The sequence below is a fragment of the Lathyrus oleraceus genome, chromosome 4, assembly GCF_024323335.1.
Source record: "Lathyrus oleraceus cultivar Zhongwan6 chromosome 4, CAAS_Psat_ZW6_1.0, whole genome shotgun sequence".
Lineage (NCBI taxonomy): Eukaryota > Viridiplantae > Streptophyta > Magnoliopsida > Fabales > Fabaceae > Lathyrus > Lathyrus oleraceus.
Genome location: NC_066582.1, coordinates 284844919 through 284866167, shown reverse-complemented (window position 1 = coordinate 284866167; position 21249 = coordinate 284844919). Strand labels below are relative to the sequence as shown.

General features: G+C 41.2%; 1 non-coding gene across 1 annotated transcript; it reads left to right on the top strand.

Moving 5' to 3' along the window:
- The first annotated feature begins 18440 nt into the window (after nucleotides 1–18440).
- On the top strand, nucleotides 18441–18564 carry LOC127077072 (small nucleolar RNA SNORD14). Its single transcript, XR_007787057.1, has one exon. It is a non-coding gene; the product is annotated as a small nucleolar RNA SNORD14 (small nucleolar RNA).
- The last annotated feature ends 2685 nt before the right edge of the window (nucleotides 18565–21249 follow it).

Below are 21249 nucleotides of genomic sequence, written 5' to 3'. Positions count from 1 at the left end.
TCTAAGTTGGTGTGACAATTTGTGTCACACCTTTGCTTGTTCAACTTATGTGATGAATTTGCCATGCCAAATGATCTCCAATTGTCCTGATTTTTTGTGTGATGCATATTATGGATGTTGTGAATGAGCATGAATATTCTTGGAATTATTTGAATCATTTCTGATTTAATTGAGATTTTTCATTCTGGTTGATCACATTTGAGCTTTAAAATTGCCTTGAACTTCAATTGATCATGAAATGCTTTTGGTATATGATATTGATGTGAGACCTTTTGGATTGTTTCAAGATGTGTTTGAAGTTGATTCATGTTAATTTTCAGCTTCTGGTTTGAATTTTTTCTCCATCTTTGACCCTAGGCTTTGACCTAGTGGTTTGCCTCTCATGTTTGAGCTTTGATTTCAGGTTGAACATCCAAGTTACTTGGTTAAGGATGCTCCATCATTTGAGCATTGATGTTTGCCTTTGATTACTAATCTCTGTGTGTTTTGTAGGTTGATGTTGACTCATTTGAGTTTGACTTTTGACTTACACATTGTGTACATTGGGACTGTTTGTTTGATATTAACTGTTGGTTGTTTGTCTGTATAGTTGTACTGATTGGTTTGATGTTTCCACAGGTACATTAGTTGCTTTGAGTTCACTTTGAACTTGCTTTTGCTTGGTTGCTTAACCACTTAGGTATAACCTCTCTTCTTCATGTAGTCTGGAAGACCTGTCCTGTTATGTGGGCAGACACTTGTCTGAAGTCCTCCTTAAGAGGCAATGCTTGTGATTGTTTATCTTTGTGCCAAGCAGGAAAAGTCCTCTTATGAGGCAATTGGTAGATAAAAGAGATGTGTAGTCCATCTCCTAATACTCAGTGTGTCATCCACTTTGCTCACATAACATGTTGATGCATTATGGATATTAACCCAAGATCTTATAGAGTCTCTTTGTGGAGAAGAGTTCCAACTTTCTGAACTCCCACACATTCTATTGTTTAAAGCTCTCCCAGGCCAGGGATAAGAGCTATGAGGCACACCCCTCATCTCCATTTCATCTTTTTCACCACAACTCTCAATGTTAGGGTTAAGAGCTCACAATACCCCATTCCAATTGACCGTAAAGTCTAACCTTGTTTGAGCCTAATTGATTGTATATAATGTGTGCTAACTGTCTTGATTGTCTGCCTACTTGATTCATCTATGCATATTTGCTTGAGTGTGCCTTTGTGCATTTATCATCATCATTTGTATATCATTTCATAAGCTTTGCTTTATAGCATTTTGCTTTGTCCATGGAGGAGACAAGCATAAGTCCATTACTTGGCAGTTGTTCCTATGATATGGTGTGAGACTAGTATAAGTCCATTGATTGGCATCTGGTATCATTGTTTTGTTTTAGGAGATTGGTGTAAATCCATTGATTGGTATCCGGTATCCATATTTGTTTGTGAGATTGGTATAAGTCCATTGATTGGCATCCGGTATCCCTTTGCTTTGCTCATTTGCTTATTTGCATTGTTGCCTTATTCCAAAGGAATCACTTGAATCATCTACATATGATTTCAAGAGGTGAACATCTAAGAAGTTTTACTTCCTCACCCTCCCACCTTTTTGTTTCTTTAAACCTCCATGTGCATGCTAATCCAAAACCTGAAAAATATTGTGCAAACATTCTCATCTCTTTTCAAATTAGAAACCTAGGCTTTAGGCCTTTGATTTTTTCAAACTCCATTTCATAATACTTCTTTGAATTGAATTCTAATCATATTTTGACCCTCTTTTGTGAATAAATTCTAATTGGTTAATCCAACTCATACAATTGTTTTGTGGCTTTGTCCATTCTTGATAAGTTTTCATACATTAGCCATAGGTTTGATTTATCCTAGTTGGTTGATGTTAATCTCACCTTCTGTCCTTAGTGATTGAATTATAAGACTTCATTGCTTATTATAGGGTTAACCCCTCACTAGCAAGTTGAAGCTTTTCTCACATGGTGGACTTGTTATTTGTATAAGGTTGAGTTTTCTCCCGTGGATAACGAAAGACCTTAGGGCTTTTGTTTTAAAATGAACCCACTCATATTTTGGAAATATTTTAGCCGAACTACGGAGTTTTGATCCTTACCTTCCATGGAAAGGTACGTAGGCAACGGGTTCATCCGTTCAAACACAAAAATAATAAAAGTGTATATTCTTTTCTTACCCTTCCATCCATGTTTGCACAATAAATATTTCATAAACAAATAACCTTTCGTACAACAAGTGTGAAAAGGGCTCCCTAGGAGTACCTAGGACGTTTTGGGTGCCTAACACCTTCCCATTGCGTAATTAACCCCTTACCCAGATCTCTGATCTTTTCATTAGTTTCTATGTGTAAAACTTCTTAGGCTTTTGTTCGCTTTTTAGCCATTCCTTTGGATAAATAAAAGTGCGGTGGCGACTCGATTCTTTGTATGCTTTGCTTTTGATTTAGTCAATAAATCATAAAGTGACGAATACACCGCTACAGAAAAGTGGCGACTCTGCTGGGGAACAATCCTTGGTGGTTTTGCCTACTTTTCACCCTTGTTGTATGATATTTGTTTATTTGTTATATGACATATTTTTGTACAATTTGGGATAACTGTATTGATTGTAATGATTGAATTGCTTGATATACAATTGTTGTTTGCTTGGTGGTCTCTGTGAGATGAGTTCTATACCTGAACTCGAGTGCACCTTAGGATAGGAGAATGGCATAGTCTCGTCGACTTGTGTGGAGTATTCCTTAACAAGTTGACTTGCGAGTCCATTCACTTGGTGGAGGTCATGTTGGATTAATAATGTCACACAAGTTATTTGTGGTTAGGCATTATTATTTCAATCATGTGCCTTAGAAGCCAAGGACCTTAGTTTACCAAGCCCATCTTGGCCTATTTTTAGGACGTAGTGCGGAGGTCGTTCAGATGTCAGATCTGATGCGATTGTTACGCGATACTACACTCATAAGAGTCTCTCTTGAGAATATTTTTGGAATACGAGTATTCGTTCCTCCGATAATATTCGAAAGATGGGATGATGACTATGGGAACCTCTGGTAGAACATGTTCGGCAGGTTTAAACCATAGTACACTCCCTTTGGGTGGTCCTTAACCGAGACTCCAAGCTCGTGACTCTCGGCAAACCCGTGATTCATGGTTGAGTCGTTCAGACATCCTTAATATCAATGGAACTTGGGTGTCGATAAGGTGAAAACCATAATCCACCAAAATGGATGATTGATATTAAGGATGATTGAGTCGGATCATGTATTGTTAATATCAATGGAACTTGGTTGTCGATAAGGTGAAAACCATAATCCACCAAAATGGATGATTGATATTAAGGATACTATGAGCTTTCCCATGACCTTTGTCTAGTGTGCTTTGCTTGATCCTTGAGTGTGATTGCTGCATTCATGCATTCATGCATTCATCTGCATTCATGTCATCAGCAAAATCAGAAAATTTTCAAGGAACTTAAAGGGTTTATTTGCAAAATTTTCAGACATGGAAAGACCAAAAAGGCATACAAAGAAGTACAGCTTTAGACAGCCCGATGTGAAAGAGTTAAGGAATCTGACATCCTATGTATTAGATCCCTTGGGTTTCAAAGCTCGTTATGGGAAGCTTCTGCCTCTGTTGACTACTCAGGTTGACGAAGGGTTGATGAGTACTCTGGCCCAGTTCTATGATCCTCTGTATCACTGCTTCTCTTTTCCGGCTTTCCAGCTGTTGCCTACGCTCGAGGAGTATGCTCATCTTGTGGGTATTCTTATTCTGGATCAGGTGTCGTTCAGTGGCTTGGAGAGTATTCTGACTTCTCGAGAGATTGCAGACTTGTTGCACATAGATGAATTACTGATTGAAACGCATATGACCACCAAAGGTGGAATTCAGGGTCTTCCTTCTGATTTCCTCATCGCTCAAGCTACCGTCTATGGGAATGCCATGAGTGAGGATGCCTTTGAGGCCATATTCGTGTTGCTCAACTATGGTTTGGTTTTGTTCCCCAACATCGACAAATTTGTGGATGTGAACGCCATTAGGATCTTTTCTGTTCTTAATCTCGTTCCGACTCTGTTGGGTGATGCCTATTTCTCTTTGCATCTGAGGAATGAAAAGGGTGGAGGAGTTATTGTGTGTTATTTGCCTCTATTGTATAAGTGGTTTATTTCTCACTTAGCGCAGACGGTTGCTTTCAAGGAGAACAAGGGATGTCTACGGTGGTCTACGAGACTTATGTCTCTCACTAATGACGATATCTCTTGGTATGATCGCGTGTATGATACTGTTCAGATCATTGATTATTGTGGTGAATTCCCTAATGTGCCTCTTCTTGGTACATGTGGTGGGATCAGCTACAACCCTATCTTAGCACGTCGTCAGCTTGGGTTCCCCCTAAAGGATAAACCTCCTATCATTCTGTTAGAAGGTGTGTTCTTTCAGGAGGGTAAAGATCCCCAAGGCCTGAAAGTCAGGATGGTTCGCGCTTGGCGCAAGATTCACAAGAAGGGTAGGAATGAATTGGTTCCGAAGAACTGCATTGCTTTGGAGTCGTATACTTCTTGGGTCAGACAGAGAGCTTCTGAATATCTTATGCCGTATGATTATCCGAGACCTACACCGTTGGTTGTGGCTGGGCCTTTAACCCTCCCTAATCAAGATGTAGAGGAGTTGAGAGACGAAGACCTTTCACGTGCCTGGATCCGTGAGAGAGAAAAGTTGCTTCAGCAAATCAAGGAGAAAGATGCTCTGATTGAGTTTCTCGAGCATCAGGTGATCGATGATCCGAATGATACTTGGACTTCTCTGCTTCCTCAGTCTTCCAAATTCTGGAAAAGGAAGTATGATCGACTTGCTAAAGAGAAAGTAGATATGGAAGCAGCATATGAGAGAGAGATCAAGAAGCTTTGTGCATCTCGTCTTCCAGCATCTCGAGCTTCTAGGGATCCATAGGATGTTCATTTTCCTTTTCCCTTGTAATAATAAAAAATGTTGTACTTCTTTGTCTTGAATATATTTGATGAGATATTTTCCTTATGCTATTAAATGCTTTAAAATTTCAAATTTGCAAATCGAACCCTAAAAGTTCCTTGAAATAAAAACAAAGCATGTGCAGAAGCATTGCATGCATCATTTTGCATAAGCAGGTTGTTCTGGTCTTCTTGTCTGTGGCCTAACTCTGTGCTCTTCATTTATTTTGAAGACAAGCTGACTCATCGGTACTATACCAGAGCCAATTCTGCAAGAGTGATGGATCAGTTAGAACAAGAGAACAGAGAGCTGAAGGAAGAGGTCGCCAAATTGGGTGCTCTGATGGAGCAATTGTTGGCTGCCCAGAATCAATCATCTCCACCTCCTGCAACTCCTTTTGTGCCAGCTGCTAGTGCTCATTTTGTGCCGCATGCCATGCCAGCCGGGTTTCCTTGGGGTATGCCTCCTGGTTTCATGCCAGATATTCCAGCTCCAACATTTGCTTCCATGCTGGCATCTAGCCCGGTCCTTGTTATGCCTCCTCCTGTCGTGCATACCATTCCCAGGGTAGACGACACCATCTATCATTCTGAGCCGTCTGAGGGCCCAGATGTTAATGAAAAGATGGATGCCATGAATGACCAATTCCTCGAGCTCCGAAAGGAATTGAAGACCCTCCGAGGGAAAGATCTATTCGGCAAGTCTGCTGCCGAGTTATGCTTGGTTCCCGGTGTGAAGATACCCGTCAAGTTCAAAGTCCCTGACTTTGAGAAGTATAAGGGGAATACCTGCCCTCTCGCTCACCTGGTTATGTACGCCAGGAAAATGTCTACTCAGACTGATAATGATCAGCTTCTGATTCATTACTTTCAGGATAGTTTGTCTGGTGCAGCTCTGCATTGGTATATGAGCCTTGATAGTGCAAACATTCGATCCTTCAACGATCTTGGCGAAGCCTTCGTCAAGCAGTACAAGTATAATGTTGATACGGCTCCTGACCGTGATCAACTCAGGGCCATGTCTCAGAAGGAGAAAGAGACATTTAAGGAGTACACCCAGAGGTGGCGAGAATTAGCAACTCAGATTACTCCTCCGCTGGAAGAGAAGGAGATGACTAAGATCTTTTTGAAGACTCTTAGTTCATTTTATTATGAGCGGATGATTGCGAGTGCTTCCTCTGATTTCACCGAAATGGTGAACATGGGGATGCGTTTGGAGGAAGGTGTCCGGGAAGGACGGTTGTCTAAAGATGAGAGCTCTTCTAAATGATATGGGGCGCTTAAGAAGAAAGATGGGGAGGCACATGCTGTGCAATCTCATGCTAAACCTAGAAGACCCTCTGCCAAGAGGAAGCCTGTGCGTCATGCCAGCGGTCAGCATCAGGTGGCTCACATAGCACCTGTTTTCAGAGATAATTCTCAACAATATCAGCAACATCAGCATAATCAGCAACAACTTCAGTATCAGCAACATCGTCCACAGCAACAGGCTTACCAGCCTCGTGGCAGTACCAATAATCAGGCCAATTTGGGTTATGATAGAAAGAAGATCAGCTTCGATCCCATTCCTATGTCATATGCTGAGCTATATCCTTCCTTATTGGAGAGGAAACTGGTTACTCCTAGGGAGCCTCCGGCTGTGCCTGCTAACCCGCAGTGGTGGTACAAGCCCGACCAACATTGTGTTTATCATTCCGGTGCTCCGGGACACAATATCGAGAACTGCTATCCATTGAAAACCAAGGTTCAAGACCTTATGCAATGCGGCATCCTGAGCTTTGAGGACTCAGGCCCGAATGTTACGAAGAACCCATTGCCCGTGCATGGGAAGTCGGTTAACATGTTCCAGGGTTACCCTGGCAAATATAAAGTCAAATATGTCAGCCATATTCGACAGTCATTGGTCGAGTTGCATCGTCTGCTGTGTCAGTACAGTCATATGGAGCACAACCATGACAGATGCCGTACTTGTTCTGTCAATAGATTGGGTTGTCGCCAAGTGCGAAGAGAGCTTCAAGAGCTGTTGGATGAAGGTACCATTTAGATTCTGCAGAATCGAAATGTTGATGAAGACGAACCAGAGGTGAATGTGATTTCCCTGGTGTTCAAGTTGCCCGAGCCTGTTGTCATCCGTTATGATGGTAGCAAGCCGAAGGTTTCTCCTTCTCTGGTAATCAAGCCTGAGGGCCGTGTGCCTTATTCTTCAGATAGAGCAATTCCCTTTCGCTATAATCCCGTTACCGTGGAAGATGGGAAAGAAGTGTCGTTGCCTTCGACTTCCGTTGTTAATATTGCTGATGTGAGCGGGTTGACCCATAGCGGTCGTGTGTTTTCAGCGCCTAAGCCTCAGGCTAGAGCTGTTGCTTCTGATTCTGCTGAGCATCCGGTTGGGACTGCGGTGAATGTTCAGAATCCGGCACTTGTTGTTGCCAAATCCTCCTCTGTACAAAAGACTCCTGTTTCTTCTGTTGGCCCGAGTGGCACTGTGAATGAAGAATGTGATGAGATGCTGAGGCTCATCAAGAAGAGTGAGTACAACGTTGTAGACCAGCTTCTGCAAACGCCGTCCAAGATCTCCGTGCTATCTTTGCTTCTGAATTCAGAATCCCATAGGGAGGCTCTGCAGAAAGTTTTGGATCTGGCTTATGTTGATCACGATGTCACAATTGAACAGTTTGATAGTATAGTTGCAAATATTACTGCTTGCAACACTTTGAGTTTCTGTGACGCTGATCTCCCTGAGGAGGAAAGACACCACAACATGGCTTTACATATTTCCATGACTTGCAAAACCGACGCCATGTCCAACGTGTTGGTGGACACTGGGTCATCCTTAAATGTATTGCCGAAGACCACTCTTTCGAGATTGTCATATCAGGGTCCTCCTATGAGGCAGAGTGGTGTTGTTGTGAAAGCTTTTGATGGGTCGCGTAAGACTGTGATTGGGGAAGTTGATCTCCCAATCAAGATTGGACCAAGTGATTTCCAAGTTACCTTTCAGGTTATGGATATCCACCCATCTTATAGCTGTCTCCTTGGTAGACCATGGATTCACGAGGATGGCGCCGTGACATCCACCCTACACCAGAAGCTAAAATTCGTCAAGAATAAGAAATTGGTTGTGGTAGGGGGACAAAAGGCTCTCCTGGTTAGCCACTTGTCTTCTTTCTCATATATTGATGCTGAGGATGAAGTTGGAACTCCTTTCCAAGCTTTGTCTATTGTTGAGCCAATTGAGAAGAAGTCTCCTTCATTTGCTTCCTATCGTGATGCGAAACTGGCCATTGAATGTGGTGCAGTCGCTGGTTTAGGGAAGATGATCGAGCTTGAAGACAATAAATCCTGGGCTGGCATTGGCTATTCTTTTGGGGCATTCAATGAGCAAGGGTTGTTCAAGAGCGGAGGTTTTATCCATGATGATCAAGCTGAGGAAGTTGCTGCTATTCTGGAAGAGGATGCAGAGGATTTGAGTAACTTCGTCATCCCTGGTGGTGTCTGCCATAATTGGGTCGCTGTGGATGTTCCTACGGTCATTCATAAGTCAGCGTAATATGTTCACTTTGTTCAAAACCCTTCTCCCATGCCAAAAGGAGAAGTGATGACATTCTTGGCAGCATTTATACAATGATATTTCATTCAATTAATGCATTGTTAAACATTTGTTTTTCCATTTGTTTTCACTTTTTGCTTTTGCATGAAATCAGTGATCACAAAAAATCCTAAAAACAAGAATGAAAGCAACCTTTTCATCTACATAATGATTTGTTTGTTTAAATTCTAAAGTTTTTTATTATCCAAAATCATTATGCAGGTTGATTCTAAAACCCATTGAACATAATGATCCAACGCCATCTCCCAATTTTGAATTCCCTGTATTCGAGGTAGAGGAAGATGATGTTGAAGGAATTCCTGATGAGATTTCCCGTCTCCTTGAGCACGAGAAGAAGATCATTCAGTCGCATCTCGAAGATTTGGAAACAGTCAACTTGGGGTCTGACGATTCTGTTCGTATGGTGAAGATTGGGGCACTTCTTGAAGAGTATGTCAAGAAGGGGTTGATCAGCTTGCTACGCGAATATTCCGATATCTTTGCTTGGTCGTATGAAGACATGCCGAGTCTAGATACAGATATTGTGCAACATTTCCTGCCTTTGAAGCCTGAGTGCGTGCCTGTGAAGCAGAAGCTTAGAAGAACTCATCCAGATATGGCAGTGAAGATCGAAGAAGAGGTTCAGAAGCAAATTGATGCGGGGTTTCTGGTGACTTCTACATATCCTCAATGGGTGGCCAATATTGTGCCAGTGCCTAAGAAGGACGGAAAAGTCCGTATGTGTGTTGATTACAGAGATTTGAATAAAGCTAGTCCTAAAGATGATTTTCCTCTACCACACATTGATATGTTGGTAGACAATACAACTAAATTCAAAGTCTTTTCCTTTATGGACGGATTTTTCGGATATAATCAAATCAAGATGGCACCCGAAGATATGGAGAAGACAACATTCATCACACCTTGGGGAACATTCTGTTATCGAGTGATGCCCTTCGGTTTGAAGAACGCCGGAGCCACGTATCAACGTGCTATGACTACCTTGTTTCATGATATGATGCACAAGGAGATAGAGGTCTATGTTGATGATATGATTGCTAAGTCCCGAACGGAGGTTGAACATGTTAAGCATTTGTTGAAGCTTTTTCAGCGTCTGAGGAAGTTCAGGCTTTGCCTGAATCCGAACAAATGTACATTTGGAGTCCGTTCTAGCAAGTTATTGGGTTCTGTTGTCAACGACAGAGGTATTGAAGTTGATCCTGCAAAGGTCAAAGCAATACAAGAGATGCCTGCGCCCAAAACTGAGAAGCAAGTCCGAGGTTTTCTTGGTCGCTTGAATTATATTTCCAGATTTATATCCCACATGACTGCAACATGTGCACCGATATTCAAGCTCCTCCGGAAAGATCAGTCCCATGATTGGACCGAGGATTGCCAGAAAGCTTTCGACAGTATCAAAGAGTATCTGTCTGAACCTCCGATCTTGTCTCCGCCTGTAGAAGGAAGACCTCTCATCATGTATTTGACAGTTCTTGAAGACTCGATGGGTTGTGTCCTGGGTCAGCAAGATGAATCGGGGAAGAAAGAATCTGATATCTACTACCTCAGTAAGAAGTTTACTGATTGTGAGTCTCGATACTCTATGCTTAAGAAGACGTGTTGTGCTTTGGCTTGGGCTGCTAAGCGTTTGCGCCAGTACATGATAAATCATACAACTTGGTTGATATCTAGAATGGATCCAATCAAGTATATTTTCGAGAAGCCTGCTTTAACTGGGAGGATTGTCCGTTGGCAGATGTTGTTGTCTGAATATGATATCGAGTATCGAGCTCAGAAAGCTAACAAAGGTAGTATCTTGGCTGACCATTTAGCGCACCAACCGATTGAAGATCATCAGTCTGTTCAATACGACTTCCCAGATGAGGAGATTCTGTATTTGAAAATGAAAGATTGTGATGAGCCTACACTTGATGAGGGTCCAGAACCTGGTTCCAAATGGACGATGGTGTTTGATGGCGCTCTAAATCAGCACGGAAATGGAATTGGGGCAGTAATCATCACTCCTCATGGCACGCATATTCCTTTTACAGCAAGGCTAACTTTCAAATGCACGAATAATATGGCTGAGTATGAGGCCTGTATTATGGGACTGGAAGAATGCATTGATTTAAGAATCAAGCATCTTGATGTATATGGTGATTCGGCCCTGGTTGTCAATCAGATTAAGGGTGAGTGGGAGACGAATCAGCCTGGTCTCATTCCGTACAGAGATTATGCGAGGAAGATTTCAACATTCTTTACTGAAGTTGACTTTCATCATATTCCTCGAGAAGATAATCGGATGGCAGATGCGCTTGCTACGCTTGCTTCCATGATTGTGGTCAAGTATTGGAATGAAGTTCCCAACATTACCGTGATGCGCTTGGATAGACCAGCTCACGTGTTTGCAGTTGAAGAAGTGAATGATGACAAACCTTGGTATTTTGATATCAAGAATTTCTTCCAGAACCAGGCCTACCCGCCTGGGGCATCTTTGAAAGATAGGAAAACTTTGAGAAGGTTGTCAGGCAGTTTCTACCTCAGTGGTGAAGTGCTATATAAGAGAAATTTTGAGATGGTTTTGCTCAGATGCGTGGATAGACACGAAGCAAACCTGTTGATGACTGAGGTCCATGAGGGTTCATTTGGTACTCATTCCAATGGACATGCCATGGCTAGAAAAATGTTGAGAGCAGGCTATTATTGGCTGACAATGGAGTCTGACTGCTGCAAATATGTGAAGAAATGTCACAAGTGTCAGATTTACGCGGATAAGATTCATATTCCTCCGACACTTCTGAATGTGATTTCATCACCATGGCCTTTCTCTATGTGGGGAATCGACATGATCGGCATGATTGAACCGAAAGCGTCCAACGGACACAGGTTTATTCTCGTAGCAATTGACTACTTCACCAAATGGGTTGAAGCCGCTTCTTATGCAAATGTGACCAGGCAGGTGGTCGTGAAGTTTATCAAGAAACAACTGATTTGCCGTTATGGTGTGCCAGATAAGATCATTACTGATAATGGATCTAATCTGAATAATAAGATGATGGGTGACTTGTGCGCTGAGTTCAAGATTGCACACCATAACTCCTCTCCTTACAGACCTAAGATGAATGGGGCTGTTGAAGCTGCTAATAAGAATATCAAGAAGATTATCCAGAAAATGACAGTTACGTACAAAGATTGGCATGAGATGCTGCCATTTTCTTTGCATGGTTATCGTACATCTGTTCGCACTTCAATAGGGGCGACCCCTTTTTCTCTTGTTTACGGCATGGAGGCTGTTCTCCTAGTAGAGGTGGAGATCCCATCAATGAGAGTCTTGATGGAAGCCAAGTTGACTGATGCTGAATGGATTCAGAGTCGTTATGACCAGCTGAATTTGATTGAAGAGAAGAGATTGACTGCCATGTGTCATGGTCAGTTATATCAGCAGAGAATGAAGAAAGCATTCGATAAGAAGGTCAAGCCTCGTGTGTTTCGAGAAGGTGACCTCGTGCTCAAGAAAGTCTTGTCTTTCGCGCCCGATTCCAGGGGCAAGTAGACTCCAAACTATGAGGGTCCATATGTTGTTAAGAGAGTCTTTTCAGGCGGTGCTTTGATACTTACAACAATGGATGGGGAGGATTTCACTCGTCCTGTGAATTCAGATGCAGTCAAGAAATACTTTGCCTAAAAAAAAGTATGCAAAAGAAAAACAGAATAGCTCGCTAAATTGAAAACCCGAAAGGGCGGCTTAGGCAAAAATGAGAGTCTCGGTGGAGAACCCGAAAGGGCGATCCAGGCAAAAGTTAGAGACTTGAAAAAAAAAATGAATTTGCATCCCGCTAGATTGAGTACCTCACCCTGGGGAAATCTAGGCAAAAATTAGGGATTTGGCAAGTAACTGCGTCCTGACAAGACTTTCTGTTCCGCAGCTGTCTGTTCGTCAGAGATTCTCAATTCGTCATCAACTGATGCTTCGAATACATCGAGATTCAAATTGGTAGAGAAAGGATCATTATGTTCAATGTAGCCCTCTTCCAATATATATCACTGATTTCAAATTTGTACATATCTATGGAGTCTTGCCATTTGCAGGCTACCATTCCATCAAATCAATTTGAGCTTTTATCCAATTATTTGCACTCTTATTTGTTTCGATTCAACAAATGTTTTACATGTTTTAATTGATAAAATGTCATTGTTTTAAACAAATAAATTTTTTCAAAATTTGTTGTTTTTAAACAAAGTGAACATTCACAATGATAAAAGGATACTTAAGAATTTCTCAGTGCTCTCCCAAGGGTGGCATGATTTCCAACAGGTAAGACATTTGTTCATATTACTGGCTTGGTTGTATCCTCTTTCTCCATATTTTGTTGTTGGGGTTGTTCCCCAAGCAGAGCTTTTGTTGGGGTTGTTCCCCAAGCGGAATGTTTGTTAGGACTCCATGGTCCTCTCCAACAGTATTTCTCTCCTCAGCATGGGTGCTTTCCTTTGGAAGATTCAGTGGTGGTTGGTGTCGCAACCTGAAAAATACAGAAGGGTGCGAAAAAAAACAACCGGCGAGAAAGAAGTGACGGAAGAGTCGCCATCGTGCGTTATATATCCCAAAGGAGGGAAAGGAAACACTCGAAGTAAACCTGAAGAGAGGAAAGGAAAAGACAAGGTCTCGCAACCAAATCTTGGGTTCAGGAGTCGATTATGCGAAGGGAAGGTATTAGCACCCCTACGCATCCGTAGTACTCTACGGGATCCACTCTTGTTGTTCTTGTCTAAAGGGTGTGTGTTTATCTAATGTACTATTTACTAAAAGGGTCAAGAGAAAAATGACTCGCACGGATATCGCATCCATTGCATACGTATCTCATATGAATATGAGAATCAGAGTCTTCGTAGCTCGGCTACCTATGGGTTAAAGAGGAGTGTGCTCGCTAAGACGTCACGTCTTATGCCTACGTATCTCATCGGGAATGAGAATCAGAGCAAAACGTAGTTCAGCTAACTACGGGAACAAAGGTCTCGATTGCAACTAGGGCAAGAGAAAGGGAAGGTCTCGATCGCAACGAGGGCGAGAGAAAGGATCGCAACAAGGGCGAAAGCAAACAAGGATTAGTTGTTAGTCGTTAGTCAAACTCGGCAAGACATCGCATCTTGTGCCTACGTATCTCATATGAACATGAGAATCAGAGTTGCCGTAGTTCGGCTAACTAACGGGAACAAAAGTCTCGATTGCAACTAGGGCAAGAGAAAGGGAAGGTCTCGATCGCAACGAGGGCGAAAACAAACAAAGATTAGTTGTTAGTTGTCAGTCTAACTCGGCAAGACCTTGCATCTTGTGCCTACGTATCTCATCTGAACATGAGAATCAGAGTTGCCGTAGTTCGGCTACATAGGGATTGCCACCTGAACATGGACTTACAAAGGAGGACACCAGTTGTGTCAAAGGAGAATGGGCAATGTGTTCACATCCTAGCAGCAGGTGTCGCAGCTCGCTGAATCGAGTCTTAGGCAGTTACCTCTTTGCAATAGGATGGGTTGACATGCCACAAGATCGGAGACGCACGAAAGGTCTAAAAGAAATGGGGAAGTTCTGCCCTAGAGTTGTCATGCAATATGTACTTAGGTGTTAGGATTTACAAATCTACATTCAGAAAAGCGTCAATTATCTCTACTCAACAATCGTGGCCGAAACATTGTTTTGTATTTCTTAAGACAATATATCTTTCATTTTAAAAGGTTTTTGATTGGTCGCACGGCGGCGAGAAAAAGAGTTTGATTGGTTGGATGTGCTTTGAGTGATGGCGAGAACTAGGATTGGCGAGATATACATTTCGAATCCTAGCCTCAGGAGTGCATGGTATACACCATGTTCCATTTCCATCTTTACTTGCAAAAGTGTTTAATAGAGATTACGTGTTTTTAGGTTTGATTGAGAAAGGGTTTGAAGAAACCGCATTGACAATTTTAGACGATGGCGAGAGCTAAGATTGGCGAGATATACATCTCGAATCCTAGTCTCAGGAGTGCATGGTATACACCATGTTCCATTTCCACCTTTATTGAAAAAGTGTTAAATAAGAATTAGGTATTTTGGGTTTTGTTGTGAAAATGACTTGACCTAGATCAAGTATTGATGGACGTTTGAGAAAGATTTGAATGAGTGTTTGATAGAGCAAAGTGGATAAATTGGATGATGGCGAGAGCTAGGATTGGCGAGATATACATCTCGAATCCTAGTCTCAGGAGTGCGTGGTATACACCACGTTCCACTTCCATCTTTATTGAAAAAGTCTTGACTATGAATTAATATTTTTTGAGTTTTTATTAGAGAAAATGGCTTGACGTTGAATCAAGCATTTGATGAAAGTTTGAAAGAAAAGGAATAGAATAGGAGGGAGAAATGAATTGATTTGTTTATTGAGAAAATACTCGACCTTGGATCGAGTCATATTTTTGTATTTTTTCAGAAATGGTGGATTTTACTCTTTGGTTAGTGTCTAAAACAAATAGAGAAATAAAACAATACAACATTATATACACATTGGAGAAGTGGGGTACATTTTGTCAAATGGGAATTCAAAATCATGAAATAATTAGATCAGGCCCAAACAACAAATGATGCGAAATATGAGTGTAAGTGCAAGAGAACCGGCTCATTGTAAGAAAGCCCAAGAGTAAGCTATGTGAGGTTGATAGCGACGCTTAAAAAGCAATCGACTTACAAGGGTATGGAAAATGGGCTCGACATTGAATCGAGAAAAGTATGATTTTTATAGTTTAAAAATGGTTTTGTATGAGTGATGAAATTAAAAGAAAACAAATCTATGTTATGATAATGAAACTATGAAAATAATAAAGCATAAACATAACAAAAAATGTTAAAAGAAATAAAATCCTAAAAGAAAATAAAATGCTAAAAGAAAAATAAAATACTAAAAAAATGCTACACATGAGTATTGAACCCACCCCACTCAAGACTATGATACTACCCTTCTCCACCAGACCACTCATAGTTATTATTTTGGTGCTAGTTTGGATAAATAAACTAAGATAGAATAAAAATTAGAATTAAAATAAAAAAACTAATAAAAAAGAAAAACTGTTGGACTACCATAATCAATCCCAGCCGCTTGGCTGTTGGGTTTTTCAATGGGGGATAAGTTGAAAACATAAAAACAATTATTAACTAAACCTAGGAATTCTAAGCAAAACCTTTAATGTTTTAAAAAAACCTATTCTGTTTAAAAATAAATCAAGGAAAAGATAAATTGGAATAGTAACAGACTCGTTCTCTCCCCATCTCACGCTCTCGGCAAGCTCGCTCTCTCCTCTCACGAACTCCCTCCCAAACTCGAAGAAATCTCTCCCTCTAAATTGTACCTTCCCGCCTCAACAGCTCTCTCTCAGACGAGACTCTCTCTACTCTCATCACCCTCAACGAATCTCTCAATCGCATCTCAACAAAGTCTCTATCAACAAACACATGAAAATGATAAAAGGAAAAAGGAAAAATTCTCACAAAGTGTCACGGCGGCGGTGAAAGGCGTGAAGAAGTTGGCCTCCCAATCCAGGTATTCGATTTTTGGATTTTAGGGTTTCGTTTGAGATTTTCGCCTCCAAGTTTTTTTTGTCGTCAATTCCTGATTCGCTTCTCCTTTTATATTTCTGCAGCTAGGGTTTCAATTGGTGTTTTTTGTGTTCAAAGGAGCATCCTTGCGAATTACTTTTGATCTACTCAGAAACGAATTGCCCTGTTTAATGCTAAAACCGAAAATGATATTCTGAGCTCGCTACTTTCTTCTTCATTTCTGTCTTAACTCTGTTTTGGGTATTCTTCTGAATTTTACTGCCTTGGTTAATTAACTCTACTTTTTTACTGCAGTGAAATTGGTGATTGTTGGTTCAGAGTTTCATATTCGAAACCAAGATTCGTTATGTGTTCAGCTCAAATTTCTTTGTGAAATCAATGCTAGTTAGAATGACTCAGTGCGCCTCTAGGACATTGCTAATGTTGAGTTGTTGAAGACCACTTATCATAAGAAACAGGGTACTGATCAAATTTGCTTTACTCATCACCAAGTTCTGTCATATGCTCTTCAAGGTACAGTTGGGAGTCTACTGGAGAATCGTTGTGGTATCCATCACGGTATGATAACCGCTGTCCATGGTGCTTCGGAGGGCATAACTTAAAGAATGGTGGTTTAGAGGTTGTTTCGAAGTTGTCAACTCTGAGGTACGAACTTGTTAAGACGGTTCATCTGCAATTATCGTCTCTATGCTTGGTGAAATTACGTGGCCGTTGAACTCGAGAGGCAGCAATATCCCAGATTCACCTGTTATGTACTTCAAAGACCAAACTGTTTTGCCGTAAGAGTGGGGTTCATACTGGTCATGGCTATGGTGGACAGTCACCTGCTCTTTGTAGGCGTGAGCTTTCTATTCAATCGTTACAACCTCCTTCGAATGACAACCTTGCTGTTATTTGCCATGCTTTAGCGTGTCGCTGGTATACAACTCGGTTCAACGGTGCGATTTTGGTACGGCTCAAGCACAACTTCGGTACGATTTAGAGTTTGTTTTGTGTTTCAAATTGAAGTCAGCTTGTGAACATTGTGCCTGCTGCTAACTTTGTTGTTTGTTGCAGGTTCTATTTGTTTTGTTGTGTTGGAGAGTGTTATGCATTTCCATTGTTGGAACTGCTGCAGGCTGGTTGCAATGCATTATTTTATGATGTTTGGCCATTGTTTGCTTATTTGTGATTACAAGTTTGAAGGCTACTTGATGTTGTTGCTGACCAATTTTGTAGTTTTCTTTTGTAGCTCAATGCAGGTCCATTGGTTTTTGCTTCATCATTTGGTTAGCCTTTTGGTCATGAGTGGGCATTTTATGCAGAGTTCACACATGTTGGGTTCAGTGTGTATGCTGATGTTGCCAACTGGTTTTTGCAGGTTTGATTCTAGCTGCTACAGCCTTCATGAGCATTTCTCCTCATTGTGAGTTCAAAGCCAAATGCATGTGTATTTTTATGCCCAAATGGTTAATGTGGATGTCATGTGATTGTGGTATTAACATCAACTAACGGAAGGAGTCATGGTCTGATATTCCTGCAGTTGGTGTTGTTGACCTTCCTGTTATGGGTGATGCTTTTTTCTCCTGTCGGCATCGCCAATCCAATTCAGTTAGTTTTCTCTTGAATTTGATTGCTCATGATAAACTTAATCCATTCGCGACTCCGTTCCATTTCTTCATGATGCTGCATGCATGAAATGCAGGTGAATATGATGGTGATTCGATGATGGTGGAATTAGTGAGCTGTTATACGCCCGACGATTCGCTTCACAACATGAGCCTGGAAATGCATCATTGCAATGTCGCCCATGTTTCAAAAATCCAATATCCCCTGAGCATCTTCTTACCAACCATTCACGAATGATTGATTGTATGACAATTGTAGCATCTTTAACAGTCTGAATTTTGTCTCTTTCAAACACAACTTTTCTTTTTCTGTATAATAACAGCAACTTTATGTCTTCGAAGCAAAACAACATATTCCTTTCCTGTTTTCTTTTTTACAGTAGAGTCATCAACAGCTTCAACTCTGGTACAAGATCTTGGCACAAAAACTCCAATCCAACACCACATGCACCTTTAACAAGGGAACTTTGCAAACAAAAATTACCTCAAGAAGTCCTGTGATGTTATGATATCTTTCTTTATGATCGGTTACATGGAGGCAACTGGAGACCAATCCAAGAGAAATTGCAGCAGACCATTGACGATGTTCATGTTCATGTTGGAGCAAACACTCCAAAAGAAAATTTGAAGCAGCGGATTCAACAGTGTGAACAAATGAAGGCAAAACGGCACAAAGTGCACCAATGACCAGTGATGATAAAATTTAAGGCTTGTTTCTCAAAACATTCGCAGTGGCCGCCTAAGAGCATTCGCCTTTCGCCAGGCTTGAGAGTTAATGCTGCTATATCCTTCCTTGGATGTCTGAGGTCAAATTATTCTTTGTACTATTTCTGATGTTTCTTATCAATCTCTCCTACTTGGTGATTGTATGATATCAATTACTATCATGTGACAGATATTATCTCAGTCTCTGTAATTTAGAAAAATTATAAAATTTGAACAACATTTTCAAGCTAAAAAAAAAACAAGTTGCTTATCAAGGAATGAAAGTGCCCATGTCAAGCTTGTATACACGGAGCATGAATGTTGAGTTGCAAGTTTTCCACAGAGTTCCCAAATAGGAACCAACGTTGGACATCCCAAGATGTCGTTTGCTTTAATATTTTCCCACTGTGTCCATCTAAGTTTAAAGACCCACTAGTCAAATGAGAAGAGATTTCATCTGTGTTACCATTGAATTATCTATTAAAATCCATGCAAATGAACGATGACCTTCGGCCACTAGCTTGATTCCGACGATAACCAGGCTCGGTCCCTCTTAAAAAACTCACATGATAATGACTCTCCCTTAAAACATGGTAAACCACTGGAATCTCCTTGAATCAAACAATGTCCATCAAAGCTTTTCATGACTAATATTTTTGACCACATACTCTAATCCAAACACAATAATCCTCGAATTCCTTGATTACCACCGACGCGGAATGCGCCTATGCATCTAAATATGTTGACGGTAGAACCTCGCCTTGAATGCGCACAACACAACAAGGTGCACCCATAACAGAAAAGGAGACCACTTGATGCTCATGAAAAAGGAGTACCATAGTAGAGGAACAAAATCATGAGGAGTAAATAATGAATGAAATAATGATATGAATATCAGGGTCAAAATCGGGGTGTGACAGTTGGGTTGATATCCCGGTATTTCATCACTTTCCTCAGTAGTCGCTGGCAAAATTGTTGATATGATATACTGCATGTGTGTTATATCTCCCCATCAGAGTGCTTGTTGAGGTTTTCACCTCTTATTCCTTCAGCAGAGCAGCATTCGGTGGTTGACCCCCAGCTCTCCTCCTCATCCCCAGTTGAGCCACCAGTAGATTTATGGTATGGTGGATTGTATCTATGTGATCCCTCGATGGAGTTGGTATCTCCAACAGAGTCAGGATCCCCGCCAAGAGTTGGTATTCTTAACAGAGTTGTTTTTGTGGCAGTTTCTGCCTGTTGAAATCTCTGTTTCCCCAGTAGGATTGGTTGGTGATCTATCATCCACGGATTTGGTTGATTCCCTGATGCTTTGATCCCTAGTAGATGGCTTGTTGCAGAAACTACTTTTGTGATCTATTTTCCCTCAGTGGGTGTATCCCCGATGGAGTGGCTGACATTATTCCCAGTAGAGTTGCTTGTGCAGCTAGATTCTACTTGTGTGTTCTGTTCTCTTATGCAGTGAACTTCTGTTTCTCAGTTGATACTGAGGATCTCCCTGCAGATATCTCGGGATTTCTCTATTTCCCCAACAGATTTGTCTTTGTGGCTGTTCAGGCCTGTTATGACTTTCTGTACCCCAGTTGGGTTGATTGTTGATCCATCACTCAGAGATTTTGTGATTTTCTTTGATATCTCTGAACTCTTTTGCCTCCCCGCAGATCTTTGCTTTTTCAGCTTGAAGATCTCCGGCAGATTGGCTTTCCAGTTGGATTCCTTGGTTATCCTCTGGAAGTGTAGTACCGGGCGTTTGATTCCTGGGCCTGTTTGTGTTAGAAATGTCTGTTTGGTCAGCATTCATCAAACATAAATTCCGCATATTCATGTATACTCATAAACATTCAGATATTCATGATTGCATTTTTTGCCATATATCTCTTGTTTGTTGTCTCCTGCTATGGATGATACAAATCTCTCCAATAGATCTTCCCCAAGAAGATGTCGGGTGTTTAATCTCTCCATATAGAGTCAGCCCCATAAGCAGAAAGTGTCTGTCTTTCCTTCTGCAGTTCCTCACTGAGATATATCCTCGTGGATGACGGTTTCTTCCGTTTCCTCCCAACACATATATTGGGATGGATTTTCCTATTGAGTTATATCCTCATTAGGATGAGTCTTGATTCAGTCTGTCTTTTCGGTTTGATCCTGAATTGGAATTTGTCAATTGTTTCTCGTGTTTCCCTGTGGAATAAATGAATAAATTTCCCAGTAACCGGCAATAATTCTTTTATCCCCAGCGGAATATTTTGGGCCTCTACCCTTATACTGGTAGTTGTAAGTCCTATGTTCCTATTTTCCTCTTGGTAGGATTTGTGGTTATATACCTTTTGTTCCTCAGCAAGAGACGTTGGCTTTCTACCCCGTATTCGGTAGATGTAAACCCTATCTTTTTATCCTCATCTGAGTTGTTGGCTACTACCCAGTATTCGGTAGTTGTAAGTCCTATCTCTTTTCCCCTAGCAGAGGTAACCTTTGTGGTTCATTCTGGTTGATGGTGGATTTTGTGGTTTTCTACCCAGTATTCGGTAGTTGTAAATCCTATGTTGTTGTGGTTTTATCCCCAACGGAGTCTGTGCTTTCTTGTGGATAATTGCCGGATGCTAGCAATTTTATCCTTAGCCAGAGTTGTGGTCTTCTACCCCGTATTCGGTAGTTGTAAACCCTAATTTCTCCCCTTTGCAGAGTTAACCTTGTTGATTCATCCTAACCAATGATGGTTACTCTTTGTGGTTATCTTCATTCAATATTCTATGTTGATATTCCCTCCTTGCTTCTGGGTAATTTCCGTT